The sequence below is a fragment of the Phasianus colchicus genome, chromosome 12, assembly GCF_987193195.1.
Source record: "Phasianus colchicus chromosome 12, bPhaCol1.hap1.1, whole genome shotgun sequence".
In the NCBI taxonomy this organism is placed as follows: domain Eukaryota; kingdom Metazoa; phylum Chordata; class Aves; order Galliformes; family Phasianidae; genus Phasianus; species Phasianus colchicus.
The window spans coordinates 10,208,173-10,227,997 of NC_143447.1; the positions used below are offsets into that span (position 1 = coordinate 10,208,173).

Sequence of the window (19,825 nt, forward strand, 5' to 3'; positions counted from 1 at the left end):
ACACCTCTGTCTGGACTAACTTCATTTGTTCTTCTGACCCCTTCATCCTTGAAGTGTATGAATGTCCTGGGGAATGTGCACACTTGGCAGCTGAGGAGGCTGGATGTGAGTGACGCTGGGTTGTGCTGGCGATCTGGGCAGTGGCTGAGCCCAGGCTGCTGGAAGGGATTTCCTGAGCCCACAAAATGCACTGCATAGGCAGTGTGAGGCTGGGCACTGACCTGCTGTGGGGAGCACAGCTGCTGTGAAACACACTGCCACTTGTGTGGGTGTTAGCCTCATCTGTGCCTGCTGGGAAGAGTGGAGGAGAAGGAAGAAGCTCGAGCACTTCTCCAGAGGGTCATCTTGCTGTGAGGTCAGTACAGTAACTGTGGGAGTGCAGTGTGGGAGTTGCTGGGTCTTGCTGACAACACAGACCCTTTCCTATCTGAAAAGGCAGCTTCTTCTGTAACAATCAGCAGCAAACAAATAATTCAAATGTTTCTCTATGCATTGTTTAGGAAATTAGGGTATTTAATATTAAAATAGTGAGTAGTTAACAGTTCTCACTTAGACTTCTCTGCAAATAGGATAGAGGATTTCAGCCATCTACAGACTGAGAAGTTCACAAACAGATGAGCAAATGGTGCTTCTCTACAGTGGGATACAGTGTTTCTGGAATTGCAATAGCATATGAATTTAATGTCTCCAAAAATAACACTTTCATTACTGGATGGATATAAAAAATCTGGAGCAGAGCAGAGAGCATGACAGTTTACGAGAGCAGGCTCAGAAGGAAGTTTGTAGAGCTGTAGTTTCCTCTGGAGACACCGCAGAGCTTGCTCCTGACAATAGTTTTACATACAGCTTTAAATAAATGCCAATTTGAACCCTCTCGAGGCTGATAAAAGCAATGATTGTGATTTGGGTCCCGTGCTCCAGTGGCACAGGCTGAGCACAAGGGAAGGCTCTCCAAAGAAGCTCACGCTGTGGCACCTGCACAGCAGAGACAGGAAGCCTCCAGATCCCACTCAGCTTTCCAGGAAACAGAATCAGAAGAGATCATTACAGTCAGGCAAAACTCTCGTGGCTGCAGATGAGAATAGTGTACCTCTCATTTTTTTTCCTGGAATTTCTAATCTCTGAGCTGAATGATAAAAAAGCGTTCCATGGTGGCATGCTGGGCAAGATTAGTGATGCAGTTCTGACCTTGTTTTCTCAAGGAGCTGCCACATCATCTAAGAAAACAAAAATTACCACATTTGTATTTTTATCACAGATTTTTCACATTTCTGATTTTCTAGTTGTTTCCCTCCCTGAAGTAACAGGAGAAAATTGTGACCGGTAGCATTGCACCAAACTGCTGACATCAGACCAGCAGCATTTTAAAAGTCCTGTGGACTTTATGTTTCTTCTCCAGTGTCAAACAAAACCGTTGAACCAGAGTCTTTTGGCCATGTGTCAGTGCTGTTACAAGCCAGAGAATTTGCAGGTATCTGCTCTTGATGTACTACAATTTGGCATTAAGCTCAAATAATGCCTGTGTTGTAGGTTTCAGTCTTTTCCTCAGCAGTTATTTTGATACCACTTGTACTTTGAAGAGATTCCTTCTGAAAGACGTTTTTATAGCAGCATTTATGCTGTAAGTCAATATTTATTCCGTGGTGTTCTATGATATGTTGGTATATACAGATTTTTCAAAATAGTATTTCTTTTTAGTGTTGGAAGTGCAGTGAGTGGGGTAGACAAGGAATCATTAGATTTAGGGAGTTTTCAATATTCAGACCCCTGAATAAACAGCTGCACTCTTCAGCAGATTATTATAATAATAAATACAGTTTTATGGAACATCTGTGCCCGAAGGCCTCTTCAAAAACACATTTAAGATGTTAGTGTATTGCAATCTCTTCTGCTTCCCATCACGTTGCTTTTGTTGAATTGAGAAAGAGCTGCCACAAAACAGCCCTGCCAGGATGTCACAGTAATCTGAGTTTACAGGGAAAATGGTAAGGAAAGAGAATAATGGGCAAAACATATATGATTACAGAAAAATCTTTGTTTCCTTTATTAGTGTCAAGCCAAAACAAATTGTTAATGTAAGCCTAAGGTTGCCCTGCAATGCTCTTACCTTGCTGAGACTGCAGCTGGCTGGTGACCCAGCAGGGCGAGGGAGCTGATCTTTCCCTTTTGCTTGGCATATCTGAGTCTGCATCTCAAATACTGACAGTGGGTATGGGATGACTTAGTACAAGAGTCCAGTGGAGGGCTGCTGCAGTAGTCAAAGGCTGGAGTATGTGATGTAAGAGAGAGCTGGATTTGTTTAATGAGGAGAAGGCTGAGAAGGATATCATCCATCTTTCTTGCCCAAGAGGTGGTGGATGCCCCATCCCTGGGAACACGCAAGGTCAGGCTGGAGGACTCTGAGCATCTGGTGGAGCTGTAGGTGTCCCTCTTCATTGCAGGGGTGTTTGACCAGATGGCCTTTAGAGGTTCCTTCCAATTCAATTCTATGGTTGACTACCTAAAGAAAGGGATTGTATAAAAGGTGAAGCCAAATTCTTCTTAGGATTACACAGTGAAACTATAAACACAAGTTGCAATAAGAGAAGTTTTAGCTGGACAAGGAAATAATTTCACATGGTGAGAGCACTGCAACAGAGAACAGGCTGCTCAGAGAGGTTCTGAGATCACTATGTTAGGGGGTTTTCAAAAAAGCAGCTGGCCAAATCCTTGAGAAGCCTGATGCAGTTTTGAAGTTAGACTTGCTTTGAATGAGAGTTTGGACTAGATGGAGGTCTGCAGAGGCCACTTCTAACCCCACCTTTAATGTGCTCAGTTAAGGTCCTGTTTGCCCCGCTAGCTGTACGGTTATGCCTAAAGTGAGTCCTCACAAGTGAGTCAGTAAATAAGTGTCCAAAAGCACAGAGGGAAGACCAATATGAGCAACCACCAACATTGTTTTGATAGCCTGCACTACAAGCACGTGCTCTGGGGTTTGCACAGCTGGTTGGCAGCCATGTGAGCAGAACACAAGGAGTAAGGTATCCTGCCTTGGAAAAGTACACTGCAGGGTTGAGTCCATGGTGTCAGGAGAGGTACACGATATTTTCTTCACCAGGACATTGGCAGCATACAGAGGGCATATTGGAGAATGGGTTTGCTTAGGCTTAGCAATGGCAAAGGTGGAAGGTAGGTTGAGTCCAAGGAGGAGATAACATTCAGCAGGTGCAGGGTGGTTTGAGGGGAGCAGGCTTGGCATGTGAGCATACGTAGCTCTCATTTCTTACTTGCAGCTTACCTTAGTTCTGGGATAGTAAAGAGATGTTAGGCTTTGTTCTGCAGTACTGGTGGTGTCTAATGCTGAATTGTAATATGGGTCTAGGAGACTGGGAACAGTTAAGAAGTGTTATGAATTAGGAATTCTAACCCTTTATTGCCTCGTGTCCAAGATTTAAATTTAGAAGCACACGATGCTCAGTGAGAACACATGGCACCTCTGTTGTAGTGATGATGTGGGGAAGTAAATACAAAAGTGTAGGGGGCTACTTCAAATCCATGAGACATGCCTGATTTTATTGATAATGCTGCTGTAGATGAAACTTTATAGTTTTATCATGGTTCAGATTGTACTTGTGCAACTTTCTTTTATGGACATAGAGATGTAAATATTTGGTTTTATCTGAGATCTCATTGCTAATAGCAAATTCTCAACTAATCAGTTTGAATCTCCGCTTATAAAAGTATTTTATAGCAAAACTAATTTGGTGGAATAGTGCAGCCCATCAAAGTTTACAGCAACAGTTAGTGACTTTTCATCACTGTTTCTGTGCTATACCCGTGTCAGTAATACAGTCACAAAGCAAGCCTAATGTCTTACCTCTAGACTAAACTGTGCCAACTATCATACCTGAGACTGTGAGTTAAAGAAGGATTCCTATCATAAAAAGTGATTTTCCAGAAGTCAGTTTAACTGACTAAGTAGAGAATATTGCCTGCTTTCAAATATCATGTCCAAAAATGAAGTATAATTTCAAAATATTTTGAAATTGTCATTCCTAACATAGAATATTCCTGAGTGGCAGTGAAAGGTGTGCCTGTAATTCATGATTCATTTGCCCAAGCTAATCAGATGTGATATAAACCCAAAAGGGGCTCCAATCTAGGCACAGATCTGTTGTGTGCTAAATCCATGCCCAAAGCTGCCATAGTGCTACTGTGGGAAGCATCTCTACCCAAAGTGATTTCCTAAGTGTTTTGTTACAGAAAGACCATTTTACACTGTTTCTGTCAGGAAAAACAAAGGTAAATGTACTATGGTTGTGCATCTACTTTACCATTTTTTTTTTTAATCAAGTGGGTAATGTTTATTTCAATCAAAATAATCGTGATTTGTGGAGTCTCTGGGTTACAAAGGTGATAATGATAATAAAGGCTGAATGGATCAGCCTCCACCAGCTTATAGATCCCAGTTCATTGTTACAGCATACCTTGTAATTTCACTAAAATAAATACATTGGGCCCTCCTTCTGGTCTGTTAGTCTTTGGCATTGGCCTTGCACTGGGATAAATAGCCACAGCAGTAGCTGGAGCAGGGAGGCGGTGAATTAATCTCCCAGTATTTTTTGATGGACTGGAGCTAAATAAGGCCAGTAAACCAATTAACTCAAGAGCTTCTAAATCACTGAAACATACTTTGGTTTTGAACATAGCTATGTGAAACTGTTGCTTAAAATTTTAGTATTTACTTAACTACCTCACCCAGCAACTCCCTGGGAAAGTAATCAATGTGATACGCACAAGAAGGAGATGAAACACTGCCTTCATAAACACAGCAGAGAAGAACCAAGACAGCTAAAGCTATCACTCTGTGGAAGACTCTTTTTTTTTTTTTTTTAATCTTTTATTTTGCATGGCATTTTGCAAGTGGCAGCCTAGGTTTTAGGAAGCAATATTTTACCTTCCACTTCTGCAGGATATGGAATTTTCAAACTCTCAGATGAAAGCAAGCAGGGTCTGAGGATCTGCTGCCTCGCTTATGAAATCAGCTATAGACATGTAGATAAGGTTTTGCTTAAAAATGAAGGCACGCCTGTTGCCTCATTAAGTATAGCTCGTATAAGCACTGAATTAACTGAATAATGCACAGCAGAATGCCAGATGGAGCCTAATCAGAGTGGATTCCAATTTATAGAAAGAGATGAGCCAGCGACTTGAGGTTGCCCTCATCAAAGAGTGCTGATATTGTCATTAAATCTTATTTACTCATTGCTGACCTTAAATTATAATCTGAACTGGGCTGTTTTCTCTGGTTTTGTGAAGGAAATCAGATATGGTTTGAATGGACTTACCAGTTTTAAAGGTGCTTCTTTGATAAAAACCTTACAAACTAGTAAAGGTTCCTACTTTAACTGCACAGCAGATGCACTGTGTTGCAATTAAAACAAGGTATGTGTGCACACAGTGTCGTACACTGCAGAGTATAAATGAAGGGGAAGTGTCTATAAGCAGAATGCTGGAAAGGACCAGAAATGTGACACCCATCTCTGACTTTATTTTTGTCCGGTGTAGTATTACCAGTCACCCAAGTTTGTCAGCTCATAAATGGTCCCTGTAGCCACAGATATTGAGAGTGCAGAATACCTCCTAATGGGTCACGACAGACTGTCAGTTTTCCAGTAGGAAAACTTGATTAATCTCTTTTTACATGGCACATTATGTTTGCATTAGCATGAGCTGTTAGGCAGGCTATGTTGTTATTGCCCTCTTGAGCTATTAGTCAACGATATATTTAGTGCATCTTAAATGCAAACTTTTATGACTTGAGCTTTACCTTTCATTGAAAAGGTCATGAGTTCATTTCCCAGCGAGAATGACTTTTCAACCCACTTACCTGAAATACAGCGTTGCCATTTTTAGCTCCACTGCCATGTTCATTCCACCAGAGAGAAAAAACATCTTGGAAAAGCACTTAGAAATAAAACAAAGAGCTGACCTTATCATATTCTGCTTTGTAAGAGCTTACCTGGTATCTGTGTAAATGGTCCCAATACCCACAGATATTGAGAGCACAGAATACCTCCTAATGGGTCACGACAGGCTGTCAGGTTTCCAGTAGGATGCTAATTGATTATAAAGCTTTCAGGCTCACAATATGTTCATCCAGAGCCCAGCATTCCACCTTTCTGTGTTGAGCACTTTTCAGCCAAACTGTGCAAGTTTTTATGTTTGAACGCAAGAAAACAGAAGGAGGGGCATTTCAGGAGTTTTAAAGAGTATAAATTATTTGAACCTAAATTACGTGTTTTTACAGTCAGCCGCAGTGAAACTAATTATAAGGAGTCTATGTGCATTCAGTTCTGCTTCTTTGAACATGCAAATAGCTCCCTTGTCATTATTATGGTTCAGTGAATAGGAACAGGGGTAAGGAGGGAGTTTAGCTATTGATTTTTGTGGGGCAGGAACTTCACTACAGAGTTCTCACTATTCTGGGTTGGATGGAAATTGTGTAGGACCATGACAGTAATAATTTTCAGCTCTGCTACTTCAGCAGTGTTTAAACCTGGGCTTCAGGTTCCCTAATTGCAAAATGGGGATGGTGGTCTGTGCATCCCACTGAGGAGCGGTTAGGGATCATGGGTGACTTGCATACATGCCAGTGGTTACTACTCAGATGAACAAGGTGAGCAGGATGCTTAATTGCTCAATGTGAAATGGTAGGCTGTTTTGCTCTCTGACTAGCTATTTCCTTTCAGTGTAGTGCCAATGCTATCTCTTGCCATGTACAATCAAAAGATGCTGTGAATTAAATACAGTTGTCGTAACAGCCACAATTAACAGTATTCAATTTGCATGCTTTTCTGAGAATTTCTTCTGGGGATTTTTATTTCCAGCAGCACCTGACTTCATCATTAATTGCAGAAACTTGGCATAGATGAGAGTCTGTGCAAAGTGATTACTGGTCTCTAACGGGGGAGCAGCAGTGGGAACCACAGCCTCACCCTGGCTGGGATCCCACATCGTGGGTTTGCTTCCTCAGCTGACCCCTTGCATTGTCCAAGTGTTGCTTTTCCCAGTATGAGTTGGTCCAAATCAGAACAGGAATTGCTGACCCAGCAGCACCTTTTATTGGAAATGAATTGGGAAGCTTCCGTTGCACTTGAGAGAGAACCGGTACAGCAGAATGTCCTGTTTTCTCTGCCTGGTGAGAGACTTTCACAAAAAAATAGAAAATACTTTTAAATCTGCCTCATAATTTGAATATTTTGGTGTTGACTGTCAGGTTTGTTGCAGCACTGAAAGATGTGGCACCATGTTCTCTCCGTCGGGGACATAGAGGCAGGTGATGGGTGGGATGTGCGGGAGCTGCCTGCTGGCCAAGGAAAGGTCTGGTCATCCTGGACATCACTGGCTTGAAACTGGCTTCTTCCATGTTAACCATCAACATCTATGAATACAGGATAAGTCCTAATTTCAAGTAGTGTGGAAATATTTTAATATACCCACGCTTAAGGACTAGATTCCTTAGTGACCCGTTTTTCTGTGGATGCACAGACTAAAGAAAAGTGAGAGCCCCACGATAAATAAACAGTACAGAACAATAGTTAAACCTGAATAATAAGACCACCTGGTATCTCTTTGAATCCGTATCACTAAATGTTCTGAGTTTTGTCTTTCGCATCTGTTTATGTCAGGTCTGAGCCATTGCCTGAAGGAAGTGTGATGTGATGTGACACCTGGTAACACACTCCGAAAGGGACTCTGATTTTTTGAATGTGTTGCAGTTGTAGATTATTAATTGCAATGCTTAGCTGCTGCATTGTGCTGCTGCCAGTCACAGCTGTAACAAAAGCATCTGAGATTTTATGGCTAGTACAGTTCAACTTCAAATTTATACACTCTGTAAATGCTACAACATTGTTATTTTAATCTGTAAATCAGGTTCGTCGAGGCTTATCCATTAACCTGGCTCCTGTGCCCAATATAAATCCTAGCAATCTCCAGTTTTGGTGGATCGATGTTGATTTTAAAAGGACTCTTATGCCCTGAGCTCATCATGCTCCTGACTGCCATGGAGCATCCATGCTATAGAAGATCAAGGGAGGAAAATATTTCTTAGAAATTCAAAGTACAACTAGTATGAAAACTGTAGGGAAGCTGTGCATGTCCCATCTGGAGTACTGTGTCCAGGCCTGGGGCTGCTGACAGAATAAGGATGCAGAGCTGTTGGAGTGGGTCCAGAGGAGGGCCACAAAGATGGTCAGAAGGCAGGAGCACCTCTCCTGTGATGAAAGGTTGAAGGAGTGTGGATCATTTAGTTTGGTTAAGAGAAGGCTCTGGGGAGACCTCATTGTGACCATACAATGCTTAAAAGAGGCTTACAAGCAGGAGAGGAAACAAACTTTTTACACAGGTAGATAGTGGCAGGACAAGAGAGAATAGATTTAAACTGAAAGAGAGGAGGTTTGGGTTAAATGTTAGGAAGTAATTCTTTGCTCAGAGAGTGGTGAGGCTCTGAAACAGGCTGTCCAGAGAGGCTGTGGATGCCCCATCCCTCGAGGCACTCAAGGCCAGGCTTGGTGGGTTCCTGAGCAGTCTGATCTAGTGGTTGGCAACCCTGCCTGCAGCACAGGGATTTAACTAGGTGATCTTTGAGGTCCCTGCCAATCCAAGCCATTCTATGTTCCATCCTTCCAAGTGTTCAGGGCCACTAGGCTGAGGCTTTGAGTAACCTGATCTGGTGGGAGATGTCTCTGCCCATTACAGATTGGAACCAGATGATTTTTAGGTTCCTTTCAACACAAACTGTTTTGTGATTTCTGTGATTTCAGTAAAAGATTTATTCCTGATGGGCACTGGACCTTTCAGTCGTCTCTAGAACTAAGAGAACTAAGTCTTTTCTTGGGGAAGCTGGAACAGGCAGCAGTGGTGGGACCAGCCCAAGCAGTTCCGTGCATTGCATGAAGCTCCTCTGGGCTCCTCCACAAGAAACCATGAGGCTGGAAACCCACCATAGGCACTTTCTTGCTGGCCAGTGGCAGCCCAGCTCTCTCTGAAGGGCACGAGCAGATCCCTGAGCTCCCAGAACGCTGTGTTCTGAGGCAGCAGCACCTCAGCGCTGCACTGACACTGGCATGGAGCCTTGAGACCAGAGCTGGCCTGAATGCAGCCCTGCAAGGGGCTATTGGGAAACAAAGGCTGGTGGAACTTTCCCTCCATTTCCCAAGTTGTATGTGGCCTTAGTTACTGGGGGAAAGTTCCACTTAGTCTGATTGTTTCCTTGCTTGGAAGGACAAAGAAGGTGTTCTGCAGCTGTTGATGAATGTTGCTTTGGTCACAGCTGAGTAGAGCAGGCTACCATTCACTTGAGCAGCGAAGCTAATCCTGTTATTTAGGACAAGAGCCCTTCATCACTCAGGCTGAAGGAAGATTCCCCTCCCACAAGTGATGGCAGAGCAGGGGCAGCAGCAGCATGGGGCGGGCTGGGGCTGGCACAGACCCGAGTGGTTCAGGAGCAGCATTGGGCAGGGGCCATCTTCCTTTTACAGCCCCAGGTGGAGTTTTCTTGCCACTCTTTGGCTAAAGACAAAAGCAGGTATTTCTTTCTGTATCATTTCATTTAAATATAATTTCAGCAGCGTCAAATGCAGAAGTACCTTTGAGACAGCCTGTTCCTGGGAAGGAGTAAAAACTTATACCTAATGCAGGACAGACTTCAGATGTTTCAAACTAGGAAAGAAACTGAGTTACCTCTTTGCAGCTTATGGGAAGTAGAAATCAGTGTATGTGCAATGGCCTGCATTTAGAAAGGTTCTGATAATAAGATGTGATGGTATTAAAACAGACTGTGCCCTCTCTGCGCATCCAGCTCTCAAATGCTATAGGATTGTTCTGCCTTTTGAAGTCAGCATTCCTAGCCTAGAAATCTTTCTACTGCAGACAGATTTCAGAGAAAGATGTAAGAATGGATAGATACACTATTATCTCTGTTTACAGAGTAATCTCTCCTTGCACATTTGAGTAAGAAACATGCAGATCTGTTGTGTGGCAGTCTGTGAGAAATGTTGAATGGGCACGTGTGGTGTTTAGCCATATAGAAAATGAGGGAGTGTAAAAAACCCAAAAGTGGGCACGCTGGCTCACAGCACAAGGAGGCATATATATAACCTGCACTGCTCTGCTCTGCAGTCGTTCTGGTCAAATCTTGTTCTCTTTGACTTAAGTGCAATTAGCAAGAGCAAAGTTTGACCTCTGAACTGCAGGAAACCCATGTGTGGGAGTCTTTTTAAAGACCTCCTCGGATTTGTATTTGTGGATAATTTTGATATTTTAACGCTGCGTATTTCTGTGCTCCAGTGCTGGAGGATCTGTCTGACCTTAGCCCTCTAATTGTGCAGTAATTAGCATCTAAATACTATGCAGAACTCCCTGCAAATCAGCCAATTGGAATATTAATTCTTAATCCAAATATATCCTTAAAAAATTGTACAAGCACAAATTCAATCAGTGTTTGATGACTTTTTTCTGCATGTGGTGTTTCTGTTCAGTGAGGTGGGAAAGTGCCTCTGAAATGGAGTGAGAGAGCTGATGCCCCCCCTCCACACACACACATGGGCTTAGGTCCAGAGCCCCAGTGTTATTCGGTATATGCACTCCAAGCAAGAAAATCAAATGTGCATCATGTCAGATCTCAGATTCCATTATTATTGACCAAAACCATACGGCATATCACAAGTCTTTTTTGATTTAGTGGAACAGCATCAGGGATAGCGATACATTTTATGTTAGACAGCTGTGTGACAAGTTATAGTCATGAGTACTAATCTCCCAGGACATATCCAAGTAATGAATAATTAAAACTGGGGCTCCTCGTTTTACAGACCACAGGAAGGTTGGCATGTCCTTCCTGCTGCCTGCCCAGGAGCTAGAGGAGCTCTCACCTGGTGGATGGCCTGGCTCCTTGTGTGGTCTGGATTCAAAGAATACCATGTCTGCTTTGTTTTAATACTGCAAAGGCAAAATTTAATACAGTAACGATACGAGCAGAGAATTTTAATTCTGCATTTTAAAATGGCAGGAGTTTCAGCTGTTCAGAGTAAAGCTATCAAAGATATTGGAAAAGCGAGGACGTGGGGGAAAGAATTTAACCACAAAGGTGAGTCAGCCTCAGAACAGATAGTGCTTAAGGGAATTTTCCTCACTGAATACCAGGTTAATCCTAAAATCTACAACTGAAAATTGAGAGAACATGCCACAAAAGACAAGCTGCAAATAAGAATATTCCTTTCTATTTCGGGCATGTGTTGTTATTTTATCAGGAGGCACAGCTAACACTCATTACCATTTATGTAAACCCATCCCACTCCTCCATAAAAAACAACAGCAACAACAACAAAAAAAAACATGGAGACAAATACAATGATCCATGTGTACGTTATGATAATCAGCAAGGCTTGGGAAATTTGGTCGCTTTTGTGATGTATTTAACATATATAGCACTGAAAGTTTTGTGTCGTCAGTAGCAAAACATGAAATAGTGTATAAATTAGGAAAAATCCAATAACAAACAGCAGGATGCCCCATGCATACATATCACTGTTGTGGTTATGAGAAAATACAAGACTGTACATGATTAACCACGATTTATTCTTACTATAAACTCAGCAGACGGATGCAGAAGACAGACTATAATTGCATACACATTTCCTTGCAGAGCTCAGAACCCATAAAAATATGGTAATTTCTTATAACTTAAGACACATTCTTTACTATTTTTTAAATAAATAATAGGGCTTTAACAGGCTTCCATTGTTCTGCTTTTTCAGTTTTTGAAATAAACTGTTTTGAATGTTGATATGTAATAAATTAGAAATGTTATTACCTACAGGGACACTGATACCATTTGTAGAGAATGATGCTCTGAATCAAATTTATCAACACATTTCTTTATTTCGTGCAGTCTCAGCTATTTTAACACTTTCTGGTTTATTCAGTATTTGGAATTCTGAGTGAAATGGGTTTTTTACATGACATTTTGCCATCTCCAGAAATGATATTTTCATTTGCACAAAATGTCTTTAAATAAAAACAAAACAAACATCCAAGCCAAAATCAACCTCTGGAGCTCAGAGAGCAGGCACAAATTTTGACAGTAATTAAAGCTACAGGAAACATCAATTGTTGCAGTGATATTTTAAACAAAACATTTCTATACGGGGTCCAAAGGCATTATAAGAGTATAATTAAATATACAGTTAGTTGCTTCAAGATAGCGCATCCGCCTGTGAGCTTTGTTCCAAGCTTGCTGAGTGAGTTGAAGATAAGGAATGTCATGTGCAAACCAAGCAAGTTACTGAGTAGCCATGGAGAATTCGTCTAAAGAAGTTGTGAGCCAAAGTTTCCCACTGCAGTTCTCACTGCAGCCACAGTAAGCAATTTCAGGACAGTCTCAACAAAACCAGACACTACAATGTAAGTCAGTACTTGAACTTGACCTTCTTCTCTCTCCTCCTTCCTTTCAATTTCCCTGCAGATTTTGTCTTCTCGTTAAGGTATACACTCCTGAATATTCATTGCCTTGGACCTGTGTACTTGAGAACCTTTCATTGGCCACCCCTGTCGTGCTTCTGTGCCAAAGGCTCATGTCTTTGGGCATCAGGGGGAGCCTTCTGGAGCACCCACGTTACTTCTGTTGTTTGTGTTGGTGAGCTGGGAATCCAAACAAATCAAATGGAACCTAGGGGCTGAATACTCAGATTCTTAGCTGGAGGAGGCCAGTTTTTGTCTCTGGTTTTCCAGCCTGATTAATCCTTTTATGAAGCTGAAAGCTGCTAACCTCTGTAGCTGGATCCCATGGCAGCGCTCCTTTGTCTGCTCCTCTGAGCCACAGAGCACCTCTAGGAAAGTGTGGGCTTGGGGGTTAGAGCAGGTTGCCTCTGCAGACCCCTGTAATGCTATCTTTTAATTATGGGTTGCAGTGCACTTCAGGCACTCCAGCAGGACTGCCTAATTAACAAGGTTGTTCAGCTTTCACATAGTATCAATCAACTAGTTGCTGAAAATGTCTTGATCTCATTTTCTAAGATTAAAGTATAAGCGAAGGACACTTTGCTCCATTGTTACTAAACTAAGGCGGTACCATCTGGTTTGCAAATGTGATATTAAAATCTCTGGAAATGTCTGAGGCCCCAGCTCAACAAAGCAGTAAGTACAAGCTTACCTTTGAATATGTAAGTGGAACCATTTATTTCAAGGGAGATCACATGCTTAAGGTTGAACCTTTGCTTAGGCATTTTCTTCTAATCAGAATTTCATGGACTCCTTCTGAAATACAAAACAGAACTTTTCAAAATGAACAATAAGGAACTAACTGTTTGCAGCATTGGGGAAATCATCGCTTAAACAGTAGCTTAAATAAATTGAACATCCCCAGTAGCTTGTATCCTGTGAGGCTCAATAGCAGTGCCTGATAAGATAATGTCATTTTAATTCAAAAATCTTCTGTGGTGTTTTATAGTTGAGCTCAAACTGTTAAAATAAGTAATTGCAAGATGTACATAGAAAAAAAAAAAAAAAAAGAGTGAAAAAATGATAGTTTTAATTAGAAATAATTTTTATCTAGAATTTTTGATATTCAAACATTTACTTTCAGTATCTATTTGAAAAAACGAAGCTGTGCTGAGGATTGTTCTTGTACTGATAGTTGAATGATGTTTTAATTAGGTTCAGACCAGAGTTGAACTGAACTAGAGAACTAGCCTTTCCCTTCACCCTTCCCTCTTTGCTGCTGCTTGCTGAACCAAAGTTCAGGCTGCTCTGTGACAGCCACCACTCTGTAATGCTAGCCCAGGTAGACCTTTAAGGTCCCTTCCAGCCCAAGCCATTCTATGATTCTGTGAGAAGCCAGAGCAGTGGCAAGCATAGCAGCCTCTTGCAAGGACCACACTTGCTTCCCATTGTGAAGCATTATGCAGTGGGGACAGATGGTGCTCACTTTCTCTGTGGTGCCATCACTTGGCACTTGCAGAGGAGAATGAGATGGCTGCGTGAATGCAAAACTGCCAATTTAAATGCTAGAAATTCATATTCAACCCTCTGAAAAGAACAGGAGCAAGACCTCTTCCCCACCAACATACCATTTCAGTTCTGTTGGGATGACATATGTGAGCTTAAGTGGTGCTTAGGGAGAGATTTTACACATGAAATCATAAACGGATTTCATTAAACCTATCTGGTCTCTAATATATCAGATATAGTTGAGCTTGGGTGTTTAAAAAGAAAAAAAAAAAAGGAGAGGAAAAAATATATTGATTATTTCCTTCTCTCCCAAATGTGAACCATTGATACTTCTAAGAAAGCACTAAAAAAATAAGCAAAATTTGAGTAAGAGCACCACTGAGACAAAGTTTAGTGACTTTCCTGGGAAATAAAAGGAGTTAATATAGGCATGTAGGGGTGGATTCAAATAATCAATAACATTTAAAAATCTAATTAGTAAAATATATATAGCCCTCTTCTGGAGCTATTGAGAAAAGCCAGCACTCATTGAAGGCTGAGTTTTCAGTGAAGCAAAATAGAGTACCGTCTTTACTAGTTTTGGTAGTTTGAAAAGAAGTGCCTCAGCATCCTTTTGCCTTGAAACACGCTCCTTTTCCTTTAAGTTACATTAATTGTTGATGTGTTGCAAAACTAAAGCAAAGGATAAATCCCTGCAGTTTCCTCATTATTTGTCCTTGAACAAGTTTTTACAGGCATGGTGTATGCTTCGACGCTGCAGCAGAACTGAAGACAGAATTTGTTGTTCCTATGGTTTTCAAAGGAGAGGTTTGCCTTATAAAATGATACTTTATTAATGTTCTGCAGATGAATATCAGAGCAAGTACTGGCAGTATGTGCTGAATAGCTAGTAACTATTTCAGTTAAAAAAAACTATGTTTTCATGGAGTGGTTATCTTGAAAAACCATGCAGCAGTAAAGCTTTGTGGATTAATGCCTTTGAATCAGCAAAACTGCTTCAGATTAACAATTCTTTCAGCTAGTGCCACATTTTTTAATTCTATATAATAACAAACACGATTAGCACTGACGTGCAGTGCTCTCTGTAACCTGTTTGTGACTGGGAGAATCTGCAGTATGTATTCTACAGTCCAGCTCACATTGAAGATTGAAATGTAATTACAGTACAGGCTATCTCATCTCCAGTGATTACAATTATTGCCATCGATCCAATTAACCAGGATAACTAATGCTGCTGAGCCAGAGTTGACAGATTTTTCTGGCCAGATTGCTTTAAGAGTTTTCTTGGGTTTTGAGACATTTTGATTGCCAAAATTCTGGTGCTTGAAAAAAGTAGAAAACAAACATTGTGAATTATGGCTTAAGAAACCAAAAGCAAAATCTGCTTTCTCTTCACTCTCAGGACTGAAACTTGCCCATGCACCTTACGAGGCAAACAACAAAAATGCAAACAAAACCCTTACAGAAACGAGACAGGCGTAGAAAGGCAGCCCTCTTGCTGACATCCTGGTCAGGGCTGTGCTGGGCCTACAGGCACTACAGGGGACCTGCCTCTGCACACTGATTCCCCTGACATGTTTTTAGGGGCTTGTATGCCACAGCTGAAAACAATCGAAAGAGGAAGACAGACCTCAATGTAAAGATCAGAGTTTTAATGTGGAGGTCTTAAGCTTAGACTGAAGATAAAACTCAGAAGTTAACATAGTTCTGACCAGGATAGGAAATACGCAGATGCCCTCTCAAAAGCAAATGAATGATTTACACAAGTTTAGTAACGAGTACAATTTCTTCCTTCTGTTGCAGTAGAATTGCTTCATTTTCTGCAGTAACCCAAAGGCAGATGAAAACTTCCTTACATTCAGCTCAGCTAAACCTCTGCTGTAGATTCTGCTCTGTTAGAAAGGACTGCCTTGCTCCCTGCTTGGTTGTTGGCTCTCCCCATTAGGACAAGATGGCAGAATTTCGTGCAGTTCCACAGCAGTTACTTCACAAGGGACACTGGGGAGTTCTCTGGGTCTACTTGAGATATGAAGAACTCATCTGTGTGTTTAAAATGTTCACCGACCAGCTTTCAGATAACTGAGAAACGTTCCTTACTCACGTGTCAGGCACTTTTCCAAAGCCAAGCCGAACTGTTAAATATGATATAACTAGGCTGCCTGTCTTTTTGTAAAAACAAGTAATGAAGATGTAAGTGGGCCACGAGATTTGTAACTTGCTTCTTTTGGAAGACTCCGCAGCATTGCTAGAGTAGGCTAAAAGATTCAGTGTTGGGCAGCCTTCAGGGCTTGTAGGAAAAAATACCAGTTTTGTGGGGGTTTTCTATTTTCAGATTTTTTCCTGGATTCCGAGAGTACAACTCGAAAGAAGGTTTTGAACAAAACAGCAATTTAGTGTTTTTCACAGAGTTTTGTCTAGATCTTTCCTGACCTCAGCAACACTCCTGAATACGTGAAATGGCCGCTCCGCCAGTGTTAGCAATGAGAGTGACAACTGTAAGCTGTGAAGCTGGAACGTTCCAAACAGTTCACCGTCAGGCTTAACACATATCAGAAAACTTCTTTCTGAAATGTCACCACAAAAATGCGAAAGTAAGTGGCAGACCTTACTAAAATTTGTCTTAACCATGCCACAGACCGTAGTCATAGCGGGGCAAAATGCACTGTCAGTAGGCAGTTGTAATTGATGCCTTTCAGGGTTTCTTTTTGCAGCGCTCTGGCCATGGAGAAATTCATCTTTCCAAGAACAGACAAAGATATCAATTTATTCCGTATGCTGTAAGAGGGAATGAACCCACAGAACCAAAATCCATGGCATCTTTCACTCCTCACTAAAGCAAAATACAGGTCCTTATGTGCAGTACTTTGCTTTTAGTTGTATTTATAGCCCCATTGAAGGAAAAAAGTCTCTTGGATGTATTCACTATGGGGCCATATATACTCAAGCATGTGAGCGGGATATGAAATTATCCACCTGTGCAGAGACTGCAAGTGCACTATACGTATTCCTCTCTGTGTACTGTCAAAAAGAATAAAATATATTAAAAAAGAACGGTGAAGCCGTGTCCCATCAATAATACAAGGTGTTGTAAAAGGGACATAAATTGATAGGACAGCTTGCTGGTTTGGGCTTTGGCTTGGGTTTGCTTGGTTTTGTTTTCTTTCTTCAGTGAACATGTTTGTCCAAGAAAAACCTTACAGTGAATCAGTTTTTTTTTGTTGTAGGGTTTTTTTAAGAAATGTTTTCTGGCTTTTTTTCCCAGCAGCAAAACTAGCAGCTGGGTTTATTGAGTTGGTGTTTTAATATCCAGTGGAGTTTTGTTTTCTTTTTTGGTCTTGTGTATTTGCATGTAGAACACTTCTAATACGAAGGACATCTCATGGGATTGTGTTTGCTGTCAACTACAAACTGTGTAGTCTTGTCTTCTCCTGCTCAACCCTTTGCTGTACTGCTGTGGCATCAGTCAGTGGGGCCCTCAAGTCTTCAGGGAGCACTGATTAGTTAGCTAGTTCTGCTTCTGTGGAAGTCTTGTGTAAAACACCCATTTACTTTAGTAGAAGCAGCAGTTGGGACATGTTTAGCACTGTGAAAAATCCTTTTCCAGATAGAAAAGACTAATGCATAAACATGGTCCCATTCTCAAATGTCTGTACGCAGCACAGTGATAGATTAGGCCTAAAAGTCACCTGTGAAGGATGTGGCAATACGGAGCTGAGCCCATGCTGTCGTACATTAACCGTTGTCTCCAAGAGATCACCAGGCAGATGCTCAGCTGCCTTTTCTTTCCTTTGTTTGAGATTTCTTTTGGTTTACACGAACTAGTCCTGCTCAATGCTATCTATTTCTCAGGATGGAGTCTTTACATATGTACCTGCTTCTTAGGCTTTTTCAGGTATGCTCACTGTTTCACATAATATGTGTGGAGCACAGCTAGCACAGCAAACTGCCTCTGCAATACCCTGTTCTGCTGTGCATCTGAATGACGCATTTTTTCGGCTGTTCAGCTTAGTATGCATGTTTTATTAATATTCAGAATGAGATCTGTAAACATCTTAACAAATCTGGGGGAAAAAAAATCATGATCCAATTTCTCTTTGTTCAGGGTTTCATTAAAGAAAAAATCTTTCCTGACTGACTTTCTTTCTCCCGAACTGTGGATCGATAGCCTCTGTGAAAAAAATACTGTCTTTCCTCATTCTGCACAGCTCATTAGCACTTCTGCCTGTACACGTATTTCTGGTGCCATTTATTTCTTCTGATATCATATTATGCAAATGTAATACGCAGCCTCTCTGTATAAATAAGAAGCCTTCCTTAGCACCTATTCCTTTTTCCACGCTCTGCAAAGTGCATTTCCCAAGCTCTGAAACAATTGCATGGATTGGATAACGGATAAAAAATGGGTGAGAAGAAAATCCCCAAACAGTTAATCTTAAAGGTCACAGACTAAAGTAACTGTAGTTCATAAAATGGGACCCTGTGTTCTGAAGGCAGGCCAGGAGGGCCTTGGAACGTCTTGTGTGAGGAGAGGTGCAAATCTTTGCGTGTCTAATGGCAGATTTGTGGCTAGACAGAAGCTCTGAGGAAGTCTGGTTGTTTTTTGTAATCCTAAACACAGCTGTTTTGTTAATTGGAAAGACCTTTTAATAATACTGAATGGTGGGTGCTTTTCAAATAACCCAATTCAACAACAAAATCCTTGCTGGAAAGCTGAAGCAACGATGCTGCTTTTCCAATAGCATTCATATTTGGAAACAATTGTTTGGTTTTGTACTTCTACCAGAATGTGTTAAGATTAAAGCTGCATTTTTCTGCTCATGTCTAGGCAGGAAAAAGTATATTTAAATGTCAGTCCCAGCTGATGCAAGATATTTTTTACCTGAGACAACTTTATTTTCAGTGAGGGCTATTTAGCTGTTTCTTAAACCGCCATCACTAACCCCTCTCCCCCCCAAAAACCCAACAACCTGTCAGTTTCAGATTACGACTGGAACAATAAGCCAAAATATTTTGGAACAAAAAGTCAAAATATTTCACCTCGAAAATGTCAATGAATAACATTTATACTTCTCTGGTTTTACTTGTTTTGGCCAAACTACTTTCTATCGTGATCTGACTTTCTGAGTAGTTTAACTCCCTCTGAAACTGCCTATCTGCAAGTTTTATATACCCAGAAAGCATTTTCGAGCTCTTCTTGTTGTCACGCAGGTACTACTTAGGTTTGCATTAATTCCACTATCGCTGTACGAAGGCCCATCTTTACGTGGTGCCTGGGAGACGTGCACTAATGGGAGGCATGTACGGTCTCGCACAGGCTGCCCACAGGGCATCACCGCAGGCGAGCAGCACAACAGCTCGTCTGCAGCCCAGCAGGGTCAGGCCTGGGTGAGCATCTCTTGCTTTCACGATGCATGTGCCAGCTCGCTCTGTGACTCGCAGCCTGCTATCTCTAGCCAAAGCTTTGTTTTCGCTCATATCTACATATATCTAGGACCTTATCCTGGAAATTCTTGCTCATACTAGTAGATTTCATTGCCAGGAGATTCCCTTTGAAGACAAGGCGACTGTTTCCAATATGCCCAGAAGTAAATGTAGACGGGATCAGGCCTACAATCAATATGCAATATTTGTATATGTTAATCTTTTACAGCGTTGAGGAAGTTGTGCTAGAAAAGCTCATTTTCCCTGAAGATTGTCAGCCTTAATAAGAACTAAGAAACTAGAACAAAGTCATCATGAATTCTAATGTATTTGAACATATGGCCCTAGGACCTGTTATTACCATATCAGTCAGATAAAGGAGTGGGAGAGTGGTTGCAACAGCACAAAACGA

The 19,825-nt window shown here is 41.4% G+C and overlaps 1 protein-coding gene across 21 annotated transcripts in view; it reads left to right on the forward strand.

The window, feature by feature from the left end:
* Positions 1-19,825, forward strand: part of SEMA6D (semaphorin 6D) — a 610,984-nt gene that overhangs the window by 529,462 nt on the left and 61,697 nt on the right. Inside the window, exon 1 of one of the 21 annotated variants that reach the window (XM_090148893.1) lies at positions 118-355. The exons of the other annotated variants lie outside the window; for them this stretch is intronic. The gene's annotated coding sequence lies outside the window, so the exon portion shown is untranslated. Of the gene's footprint in view, positions 1-117; positions 356-19,825 lie in introns of those variants that run through there. 21 annotated transcript variants of the gene reach the window in all.